This window comes from Cervus canadensis, chromosome 2 (genome assembly GCF_019320065.1).
Source record: "Cervus canadensis isolate Bull #8, Minnesota chromosome 2, ASM1932006v1, whole genome shotgun sequence".
Lineage (NCBI taxonomy): Eukaryota > Metazoa > Chordata > Mammalia > Artiodactyla > Cervidae > Cervus > Cervus canadensis.
In genome coordinates, this window is record NC_057387.1 from 33619087 (window position 1) to 33638977 (window position 19891).

The window sequence follows — 19891 nt, forward strand, 5'->3', positions numbered from 1 at the left end:
AAAGCTATGCTTTTTCCAGTAGTCATGTATGGATGTGAAAGCTGGACTATAAAGAAAGCTGAGTGCCGAAGAATTGATGCTTTTGAACTGTGGTGTAGGAAAGACTCTTGAGAGTCCCTTGGACTGCAAGGAGATCCGACCAGTCCATCCTAAATGAAGTCAACCCTGAATATTCATTGGAAGCACTGATGCTGAAACTGAAGCTCCAATACTTTGGCCACCTGGTGCGAAGAGCTGGCTCATTGGAAAAGACCCTGATGCTGGGAGGGATTGGGGGCAGGAGGAGAAGGGGATGACAGAGGATGAGATGGTTGGATGGCATCACCGACTCTATGGACATGAGTTTGAGTAAGCTCTGGGAGTTGGTGATGGACAGAGAGGCCTGGTGTGCTGCGATTCATGGGGTTGAAAAGAGTTGGACACAATTGAGTGACTGAACTGAAATGTGCATAAGGAGAGATGTTACCTCTAGGTCATTTAGGTAGGAAGCAGCACCACCAGCATTCAAACCAGGCTCATTTAACTCGAAAGTCCACGTGCCCATTTTTTTCAACTCCTCCTCCCTTTCAAGTTTCCAGGTCTCTCTGTACATGCTGTTCCCTCTACCATTCTCTTAGAAAGGAAGGATAATTATTCCTCTAACGTCAGAAGAAAAGAAAGGCAGTGGGCAAAAACAGAGCTGGAGAAAGCAGAAAGGAAAGGCAAGAGAGCTCAGGTTAAATGGTTTTTATTTTCTTAGGAAAGTAATAATGAGGTGACTTCTATAGGATGATAGGAGCTGATGGGTGGCTTGTAAGGCTGAGGATGGTGAATGTGACAGGGAGTCAACTTGTAGCTGCCTTAGTGAATAAAATGTATTTCTACTGGGACCAATTGATTTGGTTTTATAGATTTTTCTATCAATGCACAGACATCCAAAAACAAGAAGTGCAAAAACAAATATAATTTAAAAGCCAACTATGTGTTTGTGTGTGGTATGTGCATGTTATATATAAACAGAGACGAGGGTATGTATTTTATCATAGATTTAACTGTAGTAACTTTAGCTTTTTTTTTTTTTTTTCATTAGGAAGCTTTAGCTGATTTAAGAAATTATATGAAGAGAATGCATGTGTTCTTAGGGGAATTTCCCTAGAAATCCAGCAGGTGTGCAATTTATCTGTATAAATTTGTCTGTATACAGCACAGGCAGAATGAGAGTTGCTTGGCAAAGGACAGGTCTGAAGGTATTTGTCAGGCAACTGGAGGCACCCCCAGTAAGATGAGAAGCAGCTAATCTGTATACTCAAAAATAAGTGAATTTGAAAAATCGGTGAATAATGAGATAACAAACATTCCTCTAAACATCTCTTAGCCTAAACACTTGATCAAGGCATCAGCCATGGTCTCTGGAGCTTCCCCCTTAAGCTATGCAGACAAACAAGTCCCAGTACTCCTGGACTCTTCCGGAATATTTTGAGCTTCAAGGCTTGGTAGTTCCTATCATTGAGACCACTGATAAATGATCAAGAACCAGAAATAACATTAAAAAACACATGTTATTTTACTTTTCTGATAAAATTAAATAAAAACTTCTGATCAAGGATGGCAGTATGGGTACCTGTATTAACTTCAGCTCTCTCCCCAAAACTTTCTAAATAAAAACAATTTTTTTTAAAGTCACCATCATACAAGGACAAAGAAAAACCAGACAGGAAACAAGAAAAAAAAAAGGCAGTGATAGACAAGTAATGTCTGACTAAGCAAATCAAAGAATGCTGAACCTTAAGCTGGTAACATTGAAAGCCAAGAGCAAGAATTTAAAATTGATCTTGAGGTAGAATGAAGGAAGACAAAAGGCAGAGTCAATGAGCACCCTCCACATGCACAAAGCTTTTACTCAACTTTTAGTGCTCCACAGTTAAATATGAGTAGATACTTAAGGAAAATCCCTTAATATGAAAGCCAGATCAATAAATAGAAAAAAAAAAAACCCAAACAAAAAACAACTTGAACAAAACAAAGTCTACACTGGAAGAAGAAAAGAATATCAGAGAGAAAGAAAGTACATCTACCATACAGGAATAGGATGCTGTTTTTAAAAAAGGAACATACAGGAAACTAACATGGTAACAAATAGGATCACCCAGAGGAAATCAGTGAACTCTTAGAAACACACAACTTACCAAAACAATCAAGAAGAAAACTTGAACAAACCGATACAAAATAAGGAGATTGAGTCAGTAATCAAAAACCTCCCAACAACAACCAAAAAGCCCAGGATCAGCTAGTTTCAGGGGTGAATTCTACTAAATACTCAAAGAATAATATAAATCCTTCTTAAACTTTTTCAAAAAAACAGAAAAGAAGGAACAACACTTTGAAACTCATTTTATAAGCAGCAGCATCCTGATACCAAAGCCAGATAAAACCACCACAAGAAAATAAAACTATGGACCAATATCTCTGATAAAGATAGATACAAAAATTCTCAATAAAAATACTGGCAAACTGAATTTAACAACATATTAAAAGGATCAACGCATGCAAAATCAACATGATATATATACCACAGTAACAGAATTAAAGATAAAAACCACGATTATCTCAATTTAGTTCAGTTCAGTCACTCAGTCGTGTCCGACTCTTTTCCATCCCATGGGCTGCAACACGACAGGCTTCCCTGTCCATCACCAACTCCCAGAGCTTACTCAAACTCATGTCCATCGAGTCAGTGATGCCATCCAACCATCTCATCCTCTGTCATCCCCTTCTCCTCCTGCCTTCAATCTTTCCCAGCATCAGGGTCTTTTCCAATGAGCCAGCTCTTCGCACCAGGTGGCCAAAGTATTGGAGCTTCAGTTTCAGCATCAGTGCTTCCAATGAATATTCAGGATTGACTTCCTTTAGGATGGACTGGTTGGATCTCCTTGCAGTCCAAGGGACTCTCAAGTCTTCTCCAACACCACAGTTCAAAAGCATCAATTCTTCGGCACTCAGCTTTCTTTATAGTCCAGCTCTCACATCCATACATGACTACTGGAAAAAGCATAGCTTTGACTAGACGGACCTTTGTTGGCAAAGTAATGCCTCTGCTTTTTAATAGGCTGTCTAGGTTGATCATAGCTTTTCTTTCAAGGAGCAAGCATCTTTTAATTTCATGGCTGCAATCACTATCTGCAGTGATTTTGGAGGCCCCCCCAAAATAAAGTCTCTCACTGTTTCCATGGTTTCCCCATCTATTTGCCATGAAGTGATGGGACCGGATGCCATGATCTTAGTTTTCTGAATGTTGAGTTTTAAGTCAACTTTTTCACCCTCTTTCACTTTCATCAAGAGGCTCTTTACTTCTTCTTCACTTTCTGCCATAAGGGTGGTTGTTATCTGCATATCTGAGGTTACTGATATTTCTCCCAGCAATCCTGATTTCAGCTTGTGCTTCATCCAGCCCAGCATTTTTCATGATGTACTCTGCATATAAGTTAAATAAGCAGGGCAACAATATACAGCCTTGACATACTCCTTTTCTGATTTGGAACCAGTCTCTTGTTCCATGTCCAGTTCTAACTGTTTCTTCTTGACCTGCACACAAATTTCTCAGGCGGCAGGTCAGGTGGTCTGGTATTCCCATCTCTTTAAGAATTTTCCAAAAAAAAAAAAAAAGAATTTTCCAGTTTGTTGTGATCCACATAGTCAAAGGCTTTGGCATAGTCAATAAATCAGAAGTAGATGTGTTTCTGAAACTCTCTTGCTTTTTCAATGATCCAGCAGATGTTGGCAATTTGATCTCTGGTTCCTCTGTCTTTTCTAAATCCAGCTTTAACATCTGGAAGTTCATGGTTCACGTACTGTTGAAGTATGGCTTGGGGAATTTTGAACATTACTTTGCTAGCATATGAGATGAGTGCAATTATGCAGTAGTTAGAACATTCTTTGGCATTGCCTTTCTTTGGGATTGGAATGAAATGATCATCTCGACAGATGTAGACAAAAGTATCTCACAAAATCCAACATCCATTCATGATCAAGACTCTTAACAAAATAGGTAGACCAGAAACTTACCTGAATACAGTAAGGACCATATATGAAAAGTCTATAGCTAATAGCATAATCAGTGGGGAAAAACAGGTAATGCTTCCTCTAAGTACAAGGCAAGAATGTTAACTTTCTAGGGATTAAGACACTATCCAGACACATGAATACAACCTCCCAAGGAGTAGACTGACACATGAACTAGGACTCTGGGTCAGGTTCTCATGTGAGAGTAAGAAAGTCTAATAATGAGCCAAGAGACCAGGCTGGGATGAAATGGGCTATGAAAAGTGTACTCACCTATTAATTAACTCACAACATGGCACAATCTAGAATCCTTATTGGAGGAGAGAGAAATCCAAAAACGAAGGCAGAGTAAGACCCTCATATAATACTCTGCACAATATACTGCCAACCACAGTAAACACTCAATAAACATTTGTGGACTAAACACATAAATGTCATTCATGGGCCACAAACAAACAGTCTCAATTACCAGTTCCTGTCTATATTACTTCACAACTATTCCTAACTCAATCTCTTTCCTGTGTCTAGTCCCACTACCCTAATTTTGTCCCTCAACAATTCTTCGCTGAAATATGGCAACATTTTCCTAAATGGCCCCCACTCAAATCTACCCTCCTCATGTTACCACAGAGCTCCTTCTAAAATACAGAAGGTGACATCCTTCCTCTGTTTAAACTCTGTCACTGTTTCCCCATTTCAGATTCGGCCCTACCTCCTTAACATGGCATCTCCATGATGAGACCCCTAAGTCTTATCGCTTGACTCTTTCGGTCTCATACTGATTGTCATTCCCCACTTACTTCACACTATTTCTCATTTGTATGCCTTTCTTCATGATGTTTTCTTTACCTCGTCCACCATCTACTCTCCCTTTCAACTACCACATTCCCCAGTTTAATTCTGATTCACTTGTAGACTAGTCATTATCCCCTCGAGGAATCTTTCCCCAACTCAGCCTCCAGGTGAAAGCCTGGCGTCCTGTCTGACCTGGCCTGCCTTGGTCCCTGAATACCTCAGCGTCCACCATTCTCTCTCCTGGAGCACTGCCACTCCATGCTCCAGGGTGGCAGAAACTGGCTGAGTTGGCCTCCTCATCATTCCATTTAGTCCTCATCCCCCAGGATGTGGTCCTAATTTCCTTTATCCTTGCTTTGTTTCTGGCAGATTCTTAAACAATATATATTTGAAAGGAGTCAATATTGCAAATGAATTTTTTAAATTTATAAGCCTAAGGTACCCCTGACCATGCTCTTTCTTAATAGGAATTCAAATAGAATATATTAATTTAAATAATCTTTTAGATTTTTTTACTATCAAAGTAATAGCCTTGGAGTTTCAAACAATTTCTCCAAACAAAAAAATTTTTGTGTGCCTTCAACAATTACTCAATTTTTGTGTGTGATAATCTTTAATGAACACACACACAGCTGTCAGAAAATGGTCCAGACCACACAAACAAAAAAAAAGTAGCCAAGTTAGTAGTGACAGTTTGTTATACTGATGAGTTACTATGGAAACAAACTCAGACTACTTGACAACTGAGACAAAAGTCACATTAGTAAATGCTTTCCGTTATGTGACTCACTAATTTCCTATGAGTCTTATATAGTTGCTTAACCATTTTCAAGAAACAAAGCAACAGAAATGATTTGTGTTGATACTGTGGAAAACCAAGTATTTGTAAGATAAAATGATAAAGCTGCTGATTGTGAAATATGTAAACAGGGGACTTACTTAACAGAAGATAAATGTTGCCATGGCCATTGTTTATGCTTCAAGAGAGTCAAAGAAAATCTAAAAAGTCTTAAACAAATACAAATAATATAAAATGAAATTAACATTATGGATCCATTTTTTACAACTTAGAACTGCATTATTTAATATTCTAAGAATAACTTGCACATGTGTACTCTAGGCACATACTAAAATTATGCCATATTTTGGTACCTCAAAGCATTTTTAACTTGTTAAAAACAGTAGTAAAAAACGGTCACGAAGAATGAAAGCTTTCTGCCAGACAGCATTACTGCATGGACGTTAAGAGCTTATCTCCGGAGCCAGTCTGACTGGGTTCAAATCCTATGCGTTCTTCTTGCCAGTTATCACCCTGACACAATCCTTAAACTCTGCATTTCCATTTCCTCCTTTATGAAACAGAGATGGTAACAGTATTTATACCTCAAGAAAATTTTGGGAAACCAAGTGAATTATTACACTTGGTATTTGGAACAATGCCTGATTTATAATGGGCCTCAATAATAGATGTTAGAAATTGTTACTATCAAGGATATAAATAGTTCAAGTCCACTTACATTTGCCTTCCAGAGAGAAATAATGGTTAAATTTTATTGAGAATTTTCTTCAACAGTAAAGGAGATTTCTATTTTATAAAAGATACAGATTCCTGAAAAAAATGAACCTTTGGGAACTGAGGTAAAAACAGCATTTTGAGACTCCAGGGATAAATTAGCTCTATAAAGTTGTGACTTTAACATACAACACTAAGGATCAGTGAATGTCTCTTACCCCACAAGTATTTCTGGCTTGAGGAGCTGAGTGCACTGTACTATCTATCACTCAGTGGAAAAAACTGAGCAGTTGTTTCTGGTGACAGATGTGACTGAAAGCTTGATTCTGCCCACCTGGACGGAGTGGCTGCTTTGCAGAGGAACAAATAAAACAGGGGAGGGGTGGGAACGTGGATACTATGAGTTAAAAAAGTACAAAAAGTAATTATATCTAAAATATAGATTAGATATAAATGCTCCAGAACTCAGTTAAATAAGCTCAAAAATACTGGAAAGTGGCAATTTGAACTACATTTATTTTTAAACAAGTGGGGGGAAACTGAGTGTTTTGAATGTCGTGTGCAAAACTGATCCACGTCACCATCTCACCATCACGACTGAACATGGCAAGGCGGGTACACTGTCCTAAAGCAAACACCAAATTCTCAAGCAGTGTCTGTAGTTCAGTGGGGGGTGAACGAGTAATTCATGCTAGGAATTTGTGTTATGTTGTTGTACTTTACAGCAGCAACATGAGTGTAAACAGTAGACAATAAAATTTTATTTAATAAAAAAAAAAAAAACTGAATGCAAGATTTTTTTCATTCATTCATTCACTCAATTATACATTCATTCATTCTGCTAGTAGTGTTAGTGAGGGAAATGACAATACAGTTTTGGACATTTTGAGGCTGAGGAGCCTGAGAGTCCCTGTGACAATATAACTTAGCAGAAATACATACTTGTTCAGATAACCAAAATATATTTATCATATATAGTTGGTCTTCATGGACTGTTTCTGGCTCACAGCTCCCCAAACCCTTGGAATTTCCTAATTGTTGATAATAAAGGTGTCTTTTGTTATGTGAATGAAGTGACTTTTAGATCCCGCCCTAGGGTGGAGGCTGGTAGCCAGGAGAACCAACCATGAGAATAGAGGATTGGAACTTTCAGTCCTACCCCATGATTTCTGTGGAGGGGAGAGAGGCTTTACGGTTGAATCAATAGCCACAGAGCAATGATTTAGACAAACTGGACTAAACAATGAAGGCTTCATAAAAACCCAAAAGGATAGTTTTCTGGTCCTTTTTCAAAGAGCTTCTACATCAGGGAACCAGATCACTCCCATGTGCCACCATGCTAGCGTCTGGAACTCTGTGGAACACTGATACAGAAGATACAGGATAAGAAGGGGGGACAGGCAAAGGAGACTCCAGTGTCAACAGAGACAAACAAAGGAGATCATGTTACTACCAAAAGATTTTTAAGAAGGAAGAGTTCAACAAAATCAAAAGCGTTAGAGAGGTCAGGTAAGATGAAAATGAAAAAGAAGCAATAATGAAGTCACTGATTGCCGGGAGCCATTATGGGGGATCCCACCCATGACGAGGTCATAAAGAAAATACCGGGCAGGCAAGGCTGTCCGGGACCCCATCCATGACGAGGTCACGAGGAAAGAACCTGACAGGCAAGGCCGTCTAGGATAAGGGACCCTCCAGGTTGGCCTCAGCCTCTACCCTACCCTGTATCCTCCCCCCTTTTTCTGCTGTTGTTCTTGTTTGCCCTGTTGCAGATTCTTGTGTTGCCTGCTGAGAGCTCTCCTGCTCCTCTTTCACTGAATGAGGACCAACTTAAAACCCTAATTAATAAATCTCCTGGACGCTGGTACCCTATGAAGAGGCCAGAGATGAAGGAAATGCTTCCATTCATTTTGCTGGCATTCTGGCTTGTTTGATAAATGTGTGATCTCATTGCACAAAATGCTCTTGATTGTTCTAAACATCCTCAGCACAGTATGCTAACAAAAGCGTATTTGTGAGAAAAGCTCCACAAATATGACAGCCACAAATATGCCTAATAGAAAATACTTTAGAGATTAGCTGGCGACTTCTTGCAGGTAGTTAACTTTTAGACTAAGAGCCTGTTTTGTGCCATATCTACTGTTTCTGCAGTCCTTCGCATTTCTGTTCTGTAAAAATGTAATCCTATCTAGTTCCCATAAAGATGACGCTTATTAGAAATAGATTAATTATAAGAAAAACAGGGTCGGCTACTGAAGTTGCTTAAGTCACACCAGGTGCAAGCCATAAAATGTTAGCAGGCCTGAAAGCCAAATGATAAAAAAGACTCTTGTGAACGAAAAAGTATGTGGGTGACATCCTGTTTCTGTTGAAGGTCAAGTTGCTGTAATGTTTTGAGATGACCTGTGTGTAAGCAATATGCACTTCCCCCAAAGATGTTGTTAAGGGTATAAAGAAGCCGTGCAAAAATAAACTTCAGACTCAGCCCCGAGCTTTGTCTCACTGTCTCTCTCATTCGCCGACGCCGTTCATCCTGAGGGTTCCCCTGGATCCTGCTGGGGCTGGACCCCGGCAACTGATGCTGTGTAGTTCGGTAAAAAGGTGAAGGCAGGTGACTATGGGAAGTAGACACAGGGAACACAGACAATGGATTTCAAACATTTTAGTAATACAGTGGAAAAAATTAGGGAGGCAGCTCATATGGCGTAGAACAAGGATTTCATTTTAACATGCTTAGTGTTACAGGAGAGAACCAGTAAAGAGAAAAAGTCAGAGTTGAGAGGGTATGAAAGTCAGAGGGGATGGGACTCAAACAATAGCTGGAGGGAGTGGCCCTGAATAGATGAGACTCCTCCTGCATCATGAGGAGGGGTAGAGAAAGGACCAAGCTCTAATGCTGGCAAGTTTGTCAACAGATCACTCTTCATTGCCAGAACTGTTCTAGAGAAAAATTCCATGTAAGAAACAGTACTATTTGATATATAGTAGCCAGATTTTGCCAAATGCTTGCTTGCTAATAATCTGCTGTACATATTACAAAAAACTGAAGGCTCATGCAAGAAAGACCGCCAATCAGTGACCTGGCAGACGGCCTAATGAGAAATTTCATTTTTAAAAAAGTATGTAAAGCTATGCCCCATTTTTATAGTATGATAATTGACTAATTGTTTTTATGAGTAAAAAGTGTTTAAACTCAAAAATATGAATTGATGTTTATCTAGAGAGAGATGTATTCTTTAAGTTCCCTCACATAAACTCACAGGTCATTCTTTCTACATACTTTTGGATCATATTTTTAAACAATGAATACAATTAGAATAGCATAAAAAAAGAAGACTAGCACCCAGGTCACCTCTCAGTTTAACCTACAGTTTTCTTTCTTTTTTTAATTGAAGTATAGTTGACTTACAATGTTGTGTCAGTTTCTGGCGTACAGCAAAGTGATTCAGTCATATATATACTTTTTCATATTCTTTTCTGTTATGGTTTTATATGATATTGAATACAGTTCACTGTGCTATACAATAGGACCTTGTTTATCCATTTCTATATATAATAATTTGCATCTGCTAATCCAAATTTCCTAATACAACCCTCCTCCCACCCCCAGCAACTACAGATCTATTCTCTAACATATACCTTTCTATTCATAACTTTTCAGCTTATTAGCCAGCCAAAGGAAAGCTGGATGGCATAATGGAAAGAGAAAAATATAAAGTATCAAGACCTTTTCTAGCATAAACTATATTGACTTTGGACAAGTCATTTAACCTGCTGGGGCATCAGTTTCTTCACTGAGAAACAAGTGTTGACCTAGGTACTATGTAGAATCAAAATGAATATTTTTGACACATATTTTTGACACATATCATACATGAAAAATAGTTTATTTTTCTGTAACTACATAGCAGCACTTCTTTACTTTCTAGAAAGGACTGTACAGATGAAAATGGCACAATAAAAACAAGAAATAATAGGGAAAAAAATCTTAATTTAAGGAAGGACCTATACTAAAAATTTAAGAATACACACAGTCTAAGGAATTTTAAAGAAAACTACACAAAACTTCCCAATTTTCATCAGGTAAAAGTCCTTTGAGATAGTGAAAATTAAAATCAAGTTATATACATAAGAATAAAAATATGTCCTCCACAACCCTTATAAACAAAGGTACAAGGGACTAACTACAGAATTCAGAAGCTGATGTGAACTACTGATTCTGTATGAGCCAATAAACTGTGTTGTGTATGAAGGAAAAAGAAATATTTTGTCAGGCATGCAAGGACTAAACTAAACAAAAAGCAAAAAACTATCACAGGTATCATTTCTGATTAAGACATGAAGAACTGCACAAGAAAAAAAGAATTAAAAGTTGTATCTTCAGAACAAAAAAAAGGTCAGAAACCAATTCAGAAGTTACCTGTTCTCTAAAAAATATTTTACTTTGAACAACAGGACTTTTTCCCCCTGCCTGAATTGTCTAAAGGCATATGTGAAAATAACAGATACAGTTTCTTCAGTCACTTATTTAGTTAGCCAGTGTCCAGATCAAGAAATGAATGGCTCCTTTTAGTTTCCAGATCAAGAAATGAATGACTCCTTTTTGTCTGAAGACCAGAGGCCAAATTCTTCAACTATGCATTCATCCCTCCAAGGTCTACCTCTCAGCCTCTCAAACTTGACCCCCTCTGATTACCTTCATTAACTTCACCTAACTGAATTATACACTACTCCCTATCCAAGCTCTATGTACGTACGCCTGCCTAATGCTGTTCTATTCCTTTAGGATGCCCTCCTAAATGCTTTCTATCCTTTTCCTATGATCCAACCTCATCCACATAATATAGGAAAAGGAACCAGTCTGAGACTCAAGAGGACCTAGGCTCAAGTCTAATTTCAACACTGAATGATGTTGCACAAATTACTTTCCTTTACATAAATTTTCTCTTATGAAATGCTTTGATTTTAGCTAAACATATTAGTATAAATTATATCTATCTAGATATTTATATATTATATAGATTGGCAAACATGTTGCCTGAATCTATAAAATCTATAAAAATTTACAGTAAGGGGTAATTTAGAAACACAAAGGATGCAGGCACACAGAGAAGCCACGTGAGAACACCGCAAGAAGGCAGGGATCTGCAAAATAGGACTGAACTTGACCACACCTTGACCTTGAACATCCAGCCTCCAGAACTGTGAGAATATAGATTTCCATTGTTTAAGCGACTCAAAAACCACAGTAATTTAAAATTAAATGCACACACACACACACACATATAGTTGTTGTGGAGTCACTAAGTCGTGTCTAACTCTTGGTGGACTATAGCCCACCAGGTTAATCTGTCCATGGGATTTTCCAGGCAAGAATACCGGAGTGGGTTGCTATTTCCCTCTCCAGGTTATCTTCCCAACTCAGTGATAGTACACGAGTCTCCTGTATCACTGGCTCTGAATCTGCAGGCAGATTCTTTACCGCTTTATATATATCTGTGTAAACTACAAAGTGTTAACAAACCAAGACTTCACTCAAAAACTTATTCTATGATGCCATTTCCTGAGCCCTGGACAAAATTATTCTCTTGTTCCTATAAACTCCTGGGACATTTTACATCTACGTTTGGAGCTGCCTTACAAGTGAAAGATACTGAGAGCAAGAGAAATAGGACTTTAACAAAGTTTTGCTGTGTGTTAAAAAAGTACTCTGATATTTTCATAAGCGTAATTATTGAAAGGGAACTCTAAAGTATCAGAAGAGGTTTTCTGGTACAGTGATATTAAATAGTGAATTCCAAAGAACATGCATTGGCCATCAAAACCTATTTGGAGATACAGATAAGGAGGAGAAAACTGCAGAATGCTTACATTCTTGAGATCAGAGGGAAATAGGCCAGTGACTCAGCTGGTATGTGACAAAATGAAAAAAAAAAGTGAAAGCATTAAGTCACTCAGTCACATCTGACTCTTTGCAACCCCAAGAACTGTAGCCCACCAGGCTCCTCTGTCCACTGAATTCTCCAGATAAAAATACTGGAGTGGGAGTGGGTAGCCATTCCCTTCTTGAGGGGATCTTCCCAACCCAGGGATTGACCCTGGGTCTCCTGCATTGCAGGCAGATCCTTTACCATCTGAGCCACCAGGAAAGCCCCTATGTGATGAAATAGTACAAAATAATATTAAAAATGGACTTTAAAAGTTCTACTCTGGCTATCTTGGTTATCCTTAATATAATGATACAATAATCAGGAAAAACTCATTCAAGTGAAGTAAATTAAAATCAAAGGCACAGCAACACACTCTGGCCAACTCTACTTGAAGGGAGGTCTAGGGGATAGACTGGGAGAGATCTGTGCAGCAATGAAAAAATGAGACTACAAGGAGGTTGCATATGAAAGGACTGTAGTGAGAATACATGGTGGGATATTTCTTGAGTGGCAGAGACCCGCTGCGGTATCTCCTGATGATTCTGATCACAGTCACGTAAGCTTCATGTTTATGCATCACATTGCATCACTTGCCATGTCTGACACCATTCCTCACATGGAAGGAAACCACAGTGGAAGCAGAGTAGCTGAGTTAGAGAAACTGCCATAAATATTTTACACAGCCTCTCAATTGTTCTGTGTGCTGGTTTTTAAGGATTACCTTAGCAGATTCTTGACTTACTATCAGTTGGTACTAATTTACAGTTTCTCAAATTAGGAAGCAGCCAGTGCTAACTAACAATGTAATTATTACTGAGTTCCTGGTTGCTTCAGGAAGCCTTACACTATACAATGAGAGAGTTTACAATTCTCAACTGCATATAATTACAAATGCATATTATCTACATTGTTAACAATGATTGCTTATTGTTCCATTAACAGAAATTATGAAGGTAATTTATAATTGCTTATAAAACATTCTTTACTGATTTAGCCTACAAGCAAAACTTTAGAACCAATCCCCTTGTTAGGCAAGGACCATGAACAATCTTTTCTAACTACCTTCCTGGGGCTGTTATTTCTAAAACTGCTTCTGCCTTGTACATAGTGTAAATAATAACATCCACAGGACAGACCAAGTAAGATATTTATTTGAAATGGAAGTCATTCCTCAACCATAAGGAATGACCAAAATGGGGAGACCTTCATGACCAGATGGTACCCAGAGGTTATAATAAAAAAATACCGTTAGGGACTCTGAATTGGCCTCAAAAGATAACAGAAGATAAAATATTAATAACTTTATGCTTAAACACCAGCACCAGAGAATTCCCAGAAACTGCTATAGAAATGTGGCTGCAGTCTATGAACAAGGAAATATATAAAACTATAACTAGAAAGAAAATGTCACTAAATAAGTTCACTCAAGAGCGACGTGAGTGATGACTCACTATGAAAAAATGAAGCAAACATGTGAAGTCCAAAATCAAAACTATGGGTTGTTTCTCATTTGATTAAGATAAAATAAATCTTGGGTGTAAGCTAGTTTCTAAGTCACAATGCTTGGAGATAGAATTTGATCACTAAAAGCCCTAGAATTTCTTCTGAAACCAGTAAACAGGTTTCAGGACAGAAAAAAAACATTTTTCTTTAAGACAAAAGAAAGACTTTCAGTCTTGGTTTTGTTTTTAATATCTGTATCCCTATTGTCTTTTACACTATTCTTTTGCCCCAACCTATAATCATTTTCAAATCTCTATCCTAAAAATAAAAACACAAAATTGTTTGTTCTGCTTTCCCCTCCTTTACCTAATTCCACTTTTCTCCTTTTCTTCATTAACAAACTTCACAAAAAAAAAAAAAATTACACTCACTGCATCCAGTGCTTCACCACCTGCTCACTCCCTAATCCCTTAAAAGTGAAAGTCGCTCTTTGCGACTCCACAGACTACAATTCATGGAATTCTCCAGGCCAGAATACTGGAGTGGGTAGTTTTTCTCTTCTCCAGGGGATCTTCCCATCCTAGGGATGGAACCCAGGTCTCCCGCATTGCAGGCGGATTCTTTACCAGCTGAGCCACAATGGAAGCCATGTAAGGGAAGCCACAAGGGAATCCCTTAAGACCTGGCATCTATTCCTATGACTCCAATAAAACTACTCTCCTAACTTTATCACTGGATTTGCTGTGCTTAGTAGCTCAGTCGTGTCCAACTCTATGCAAGCCCATGGACTGTAGCCTGCCAGGCTCCTCTGTCCATGGGATTCTCCAGGCAAGAATGCTGGAGTGGGGTTGCCATGCCCTCCTCCAGGGGATCTCCCCAACTCAGGGATCAAACCCAGGTCTCCTGCATTGCAGTAGGATGCTTTACTGTCCAAGTCACCAGGGAAGCCCAAGAATATTGGAGTGGGTAGCCTACCCCTTCTCCAGGGGATCTTCCTGACCCAGGAATTGAACTGGGGTCTCCTGCATTGCAGGTGGATTCTCTACCAGCTGAGCTACCAGGGAAGCACTGGATAGTCACATTCAAAAGAAGGCAACCAGACCACTATCTTACACCATACACAAAAATTAACTCTAATTGGATTAAACTGAATGTAAGACATGAAACCCTAAACGTTATTGAGGAAAACAGGTGGTAGGCTCCTTGTCATTGGTCTTGCCCATGATTTTTTAACACCAAAAGCAAAAGGAAATAAAAGCAAAAATAAGCAAATGGGACTACATCAAACTGAAGGACTTCTGCACCTCAAAGGGAACTATCAACAAAATGAAATGACAACCTCCTGAATGAAGAGAGAAAATATTTGCAAATCATATCTGGTAAAGGATTGATACCCAAAATACAAAAAACGCACACAATCTGATTAAAAACAAACAATCCAACAAAAAAATGGGCAGAGGATCTCAACAGACATTTTCCCAAAGACATCCAGGTTCATGAAAAAATGCTCAACATTTTTTCATCATTATCAGGGAACTACAAACCAAAACCTCTGTTAGAATGGCTATCATCAAAAAGACAAGAAATAACAAGTGTTGATGAGCATGTGGAGAAAAGAGAACCCTTGTGCACTGCTGGTGAGAGTGTAAACTGGTACAACCACTATAGAAAACAGTGAGGAGTTCTTAAAAAAAATAAAAAACAGAACTACCATATGATCCAACAATTCCATTTCAGGGTATTTATCTGGGGTGGGGAGGAGGGAAAAAAGGAAACACTAATTCTGCATACACAGTCCCCTTCCATGTTCACTGTTCATTATTTACAATAGCCAAGATACAGAAACAACCTGTGTCCATCAATAAATTAATGGATAAAGAAAAATGTGAAATACACACATGCACAATGGAGTATTATTCAGCCAAAAATAAGATGGAAATATTGCCATTTTTTTTCACAGCATGGATGGACCCCAAGGGTATTATGCTAAGTGAAATAAGTCAGAGATATATGGATCAATAGTATATGCTCTCACTGATACGTGGGTGGGTGAAATTGGTGAGGGGATCAAAATGTACAAACTTTCAGTTATAAAATAAATTAGTCATGAGGTCACAGTGACTACAATTAATAATACTGTATTGCACACTGGAAAGCTACTAAGAGAGTAGGTCTTAAAAGTTCTCATCACAAGAGAAAAAGGTTTTCTGTAACTATGTCTGATGATGAATGTTAACTAAACTGATGTGGTAATCACTTCGTAGCATATACAAATATCAAATGATTATGTTGTACATCTAAAGGTAATATAATGTTATATCAATTATGCCTCAATAATTTATAAAAAAGTTCACCGAATACTTGCTGACCATCAAATAAAGAGTACAGCTCTCACATGACTCCATCTCTCCACTCTAGGGCAGGGCTGAACACCCTCTCCTCAAGTTTTTTTTTTCTTGTTTAGCTTCTGTGATGTTAAACCCTCTCCAATGTTTTGTTCTCATTTGTCTTCATTATGTCTTCTTCTACCAAAGTTCTATCCTTTGACTCCTGTGTTTTGTTCTATAGGCTATCTCAGGTTTTAAATATCTTGCCCATATGGATTACCCTAAGAGCTAGGTATGAAAGAAGTTCTGACTACTGTGCTCAGTTTTAGACAAAATCTCAGCTGCCTATCACACACCTTGCCTGCACCTCACATTCAGATATTCACAAGAAGGAGCCTGGTACTGGCAAGAGAAGGCATAAACTGGAACAAATAGGAATATCCAAAATAGAATTGTTACTTAATATACAGCCCATTCATAAAAGATTACATTGTACGGCACTACTAAAATAACATGCTAAAGAGTTTATTTTTTTCTAGAGACATTTCATAACAAGGAAAATGCTTATAATGTTCAGTTTTTTAAAAAAGTGGGATAAAAGACTGTGTATGCAATTTGGCTTCAATTGTGTAAAAAGTGAATTAGAAGAAACTAGAAAGGTATATTTCAAAATGTTAACAATGATTCTCTCTGATGGGTAACATTTTCTCCTTCATAATTTTAAGTATTTTTCCAAATGTTCTACAGAAATCTTGAATTAATTTTAGAATCAGAAAAAATGGGGGATTCAAGGTCATGTTGCCAACAGAATAAAACCTAGTCTTCACAGAATGGCATCCCAGGCCTGCCAAAATCTGACCTCCAAAGCAGTCTTGTCCTTAAATACAGGCCCTGAATGTTTTCTGTTCTGCTCTACCACCTAGCCACCATGTTCTTAATGCGATCCATTTTTATGGTTCTGTGCTCCTGCTTATCAGGTCCATTCTTCTACCACAAAGCAAGATATGTTGTTGACTTTGAACATTTTTGATCCCTAAACCACAATACAAAGTAGGAAAGTAATGCTCAAAGTTTTCTGTTCTATTAGCTAAGAAAGAAAAATTTTACAAGTCTTTTATACAACTCATAATGAATACTAATGGTAGCAACAATAAACATAAAATTAGCTAAAATAACTCACTGACTAAACAACACAAGATAAAGACTGTTTTTGACTATAAATTGCCACAAATTAAAAATTCTTAACAAAATTTAGATAATATAAAATCTGATCCTGAAAAATTGGAACTTAATAAAAATAATAGCTACTATACAGATTATGGTAGATTAATATAAATTAAGATAGCTATTATAATCTTTGCAGTTGATTTATACCTCATGTTCATTGTAAAATATACAGAGAAGAGAATAAACACCAAAGAAAATAATTTCACAAAATAAAAAGTGAAGTGAGAACAGAAATAGTTCAGTTGCATGGAATAGTGCCTGGCACATACACACAACAGATATTTGTTAAATGAAAGAATAAACTGATATAGAAAACTGTCCAAGGAGTTAATTAGATTGGCTTAATGGAGTTGTGTCAGAAAGTGCTTTTAAAAATACCATTATTGAAATATAATTCACACACTATGCAATTCATCCATTTAAAAGTACAATTCAATGGATATTCATAGAGTGTGAAACCACCACTACAATCAATTTTTGAACATTTTCATCACTTTGGGAAGAAAAACCTCATACCCATGAATAGTAAGTCCTCATTTCCCTCCAACCTCCCAAACCTAGGCAACTTCTAATCTACTTTCTGTCTCTGTAGACTTTGCCTATTCTGGACATTTCATACAAATGGAAACATATAACAGGTGGTCTTTTGTGACTGACTTCTTTCACTTAGCACAAAGTTTTAAAGTTTCATCCATGTTGTAGCATGTATCGGGACTTTCTTCACATTGCCAAATGTTTCACTGTATGGATAGTCCACATTTCACTGATCTTTATCAGCTGACAGACAGTGGAGATATTTGGATTTTTTGGTTATTATAAATAATGAACAATTCATGTATAGTTTGGATAAGATGGTTTGGAACCTCGTGAGTCTACTTAAACACAGGTATTTTCAATAGTAAATACTATAGTACTACACAGTCTATGCCTGGCTGAATCTCAGAATGCAGAACTGTGGACATGGAAGAAAGGGAGAGCTGACAAATATAGGTGGGTCTTTGGCTGTGCAGACTCTGCATGTAATAGAAAAAAAACCAACAACAAACCAACCCAAATCTGACTCTATTAGTAATCTGTTGCTTCTGCTTTAACCCTTGTGCTTTGTTGCCTGTGCTTAGTCATGCTGGCTCTGCCCCTTTTGTAAAAAGAATGTTGCTTGTTACCTGAAATATACAGGATAGCCCATTCTCAGGTACTGATCTTTAAGAGTCCATTCACACAGAGATAAAAAGTTGCAGAATAGAGAATATTTGTTTTGTCCTAGGTTTCCAAAAACATTGCAACCCAACCTACCTAGACAGCTTCAAGAACAAAGGATTTCTATACCAAGAAGTTTGCAACAACTAACCACATCCCTCCCTCACCCAGCCTTTAGAAAGGCTTTGCTGAAACCTTTGGAGGAATTTGGGGTTTGGGGGCATGGGCCACCCACCACCTTACATGGCCCTGCAATAAACCTTTTCCTGCTTTTAACTCGAGTTTCAGTTTGGCCTCATTGTGCACAGGGCGAGCACTGCTAACTCCCATGCCCCATGTTGTTCAAGGGTTCACTGTACATAGTATTTTACAGAACAAACTTGTGTTGACATGTTTTCATTTCTCTTGGGGTACATTAGCGGAACTGTCAGATCATATGGTAACTGTTTAACACTTGAGGCATTACCAGTGTTTTTTAAAGCAGTTGCACTAGAAAATGCTTTCTTGATGAAGATTCAGTATTGATATGTGTGTGTGTCTGTGTGTGTGTGTGTGTGTGTGTGCGCGCACGCGCTGAGTCCCTTCAGTCGTGTCCGACTCTTTGTGACCCTGTGGACTGTAGCCCACCAGGTTCCTCAGTCCATGGGATTCTCCAGACAAGAATACTGGCATGGGTAGCTATTCCTTTCTCCAGGGGATCTTCCTAACCCAGGAACTGAACCCGTGTCTCCTGTATCTCCTGCACCGCAGGAGGATTCTTGACTGTGGAACCACCGGCGAAGCCGCCAGTATTGAGCAGTATTGATGTATCACTCTTAAAAATAGTTTTTGATAATAAACACAAGTAAAAATAACATTAAGAGTCAAAATGACATTTTCATCCCTTTCCCCCCACTCCTATTGGTTAAATCCTACTAATCTTTCAAAGCTCAGCTCACATGCTGCCTCTTCTAAACAGTCTTCTCTACCTTCTCAGTAAGAATTGATAGCTCCCTTTCTCCCCTGAACTGCCATACAATTTTATTTACTGTATTTACTGCTACTCTGGACTTTGTCATTCTGCCCTATATTGCATGTGACAGTATTTCCCACTAAACTTCACACTCCTGGATGGTAAAAATTATATTTAATTCCTATGTTTACAGTAATGATTATTATAAAGAATACATCATTTGAAATGATGAAAAGTGCTAACACAAAAGATGAAAGTAAGCATTATACATAGTATTTTACAGAAATTTTTTTTTCTGTAAAATACTATGTGCAACAAATAAGATATATCTTTCAGATTTACAAGCAAAAATAATGGCTTAAATAAGCAGAAATCCAAGTTGGGGGAAAAGAGGGACTTTCCTAAAACTGTTAAATAAAAATTACTATATAAGCCCATGTCTGTATTTTGTTAAATCGTATTAGTTGGT

General features: G+C 38.0%; 1 protein-coding gene across 1 annotated transcript in view; it reads right to left on the minus strand.

The window, feature by feature from the left end:
• FAM102B (family with sequence similarity 102 member B) overlaps positions 1 to 19891 on the minus strand; it is a 77906-nt gene that overhangs the window by 42115 nt on the left and 15900 nt on the right. The gene's annotated exons all lie outside the window — the stretch shown is intronic.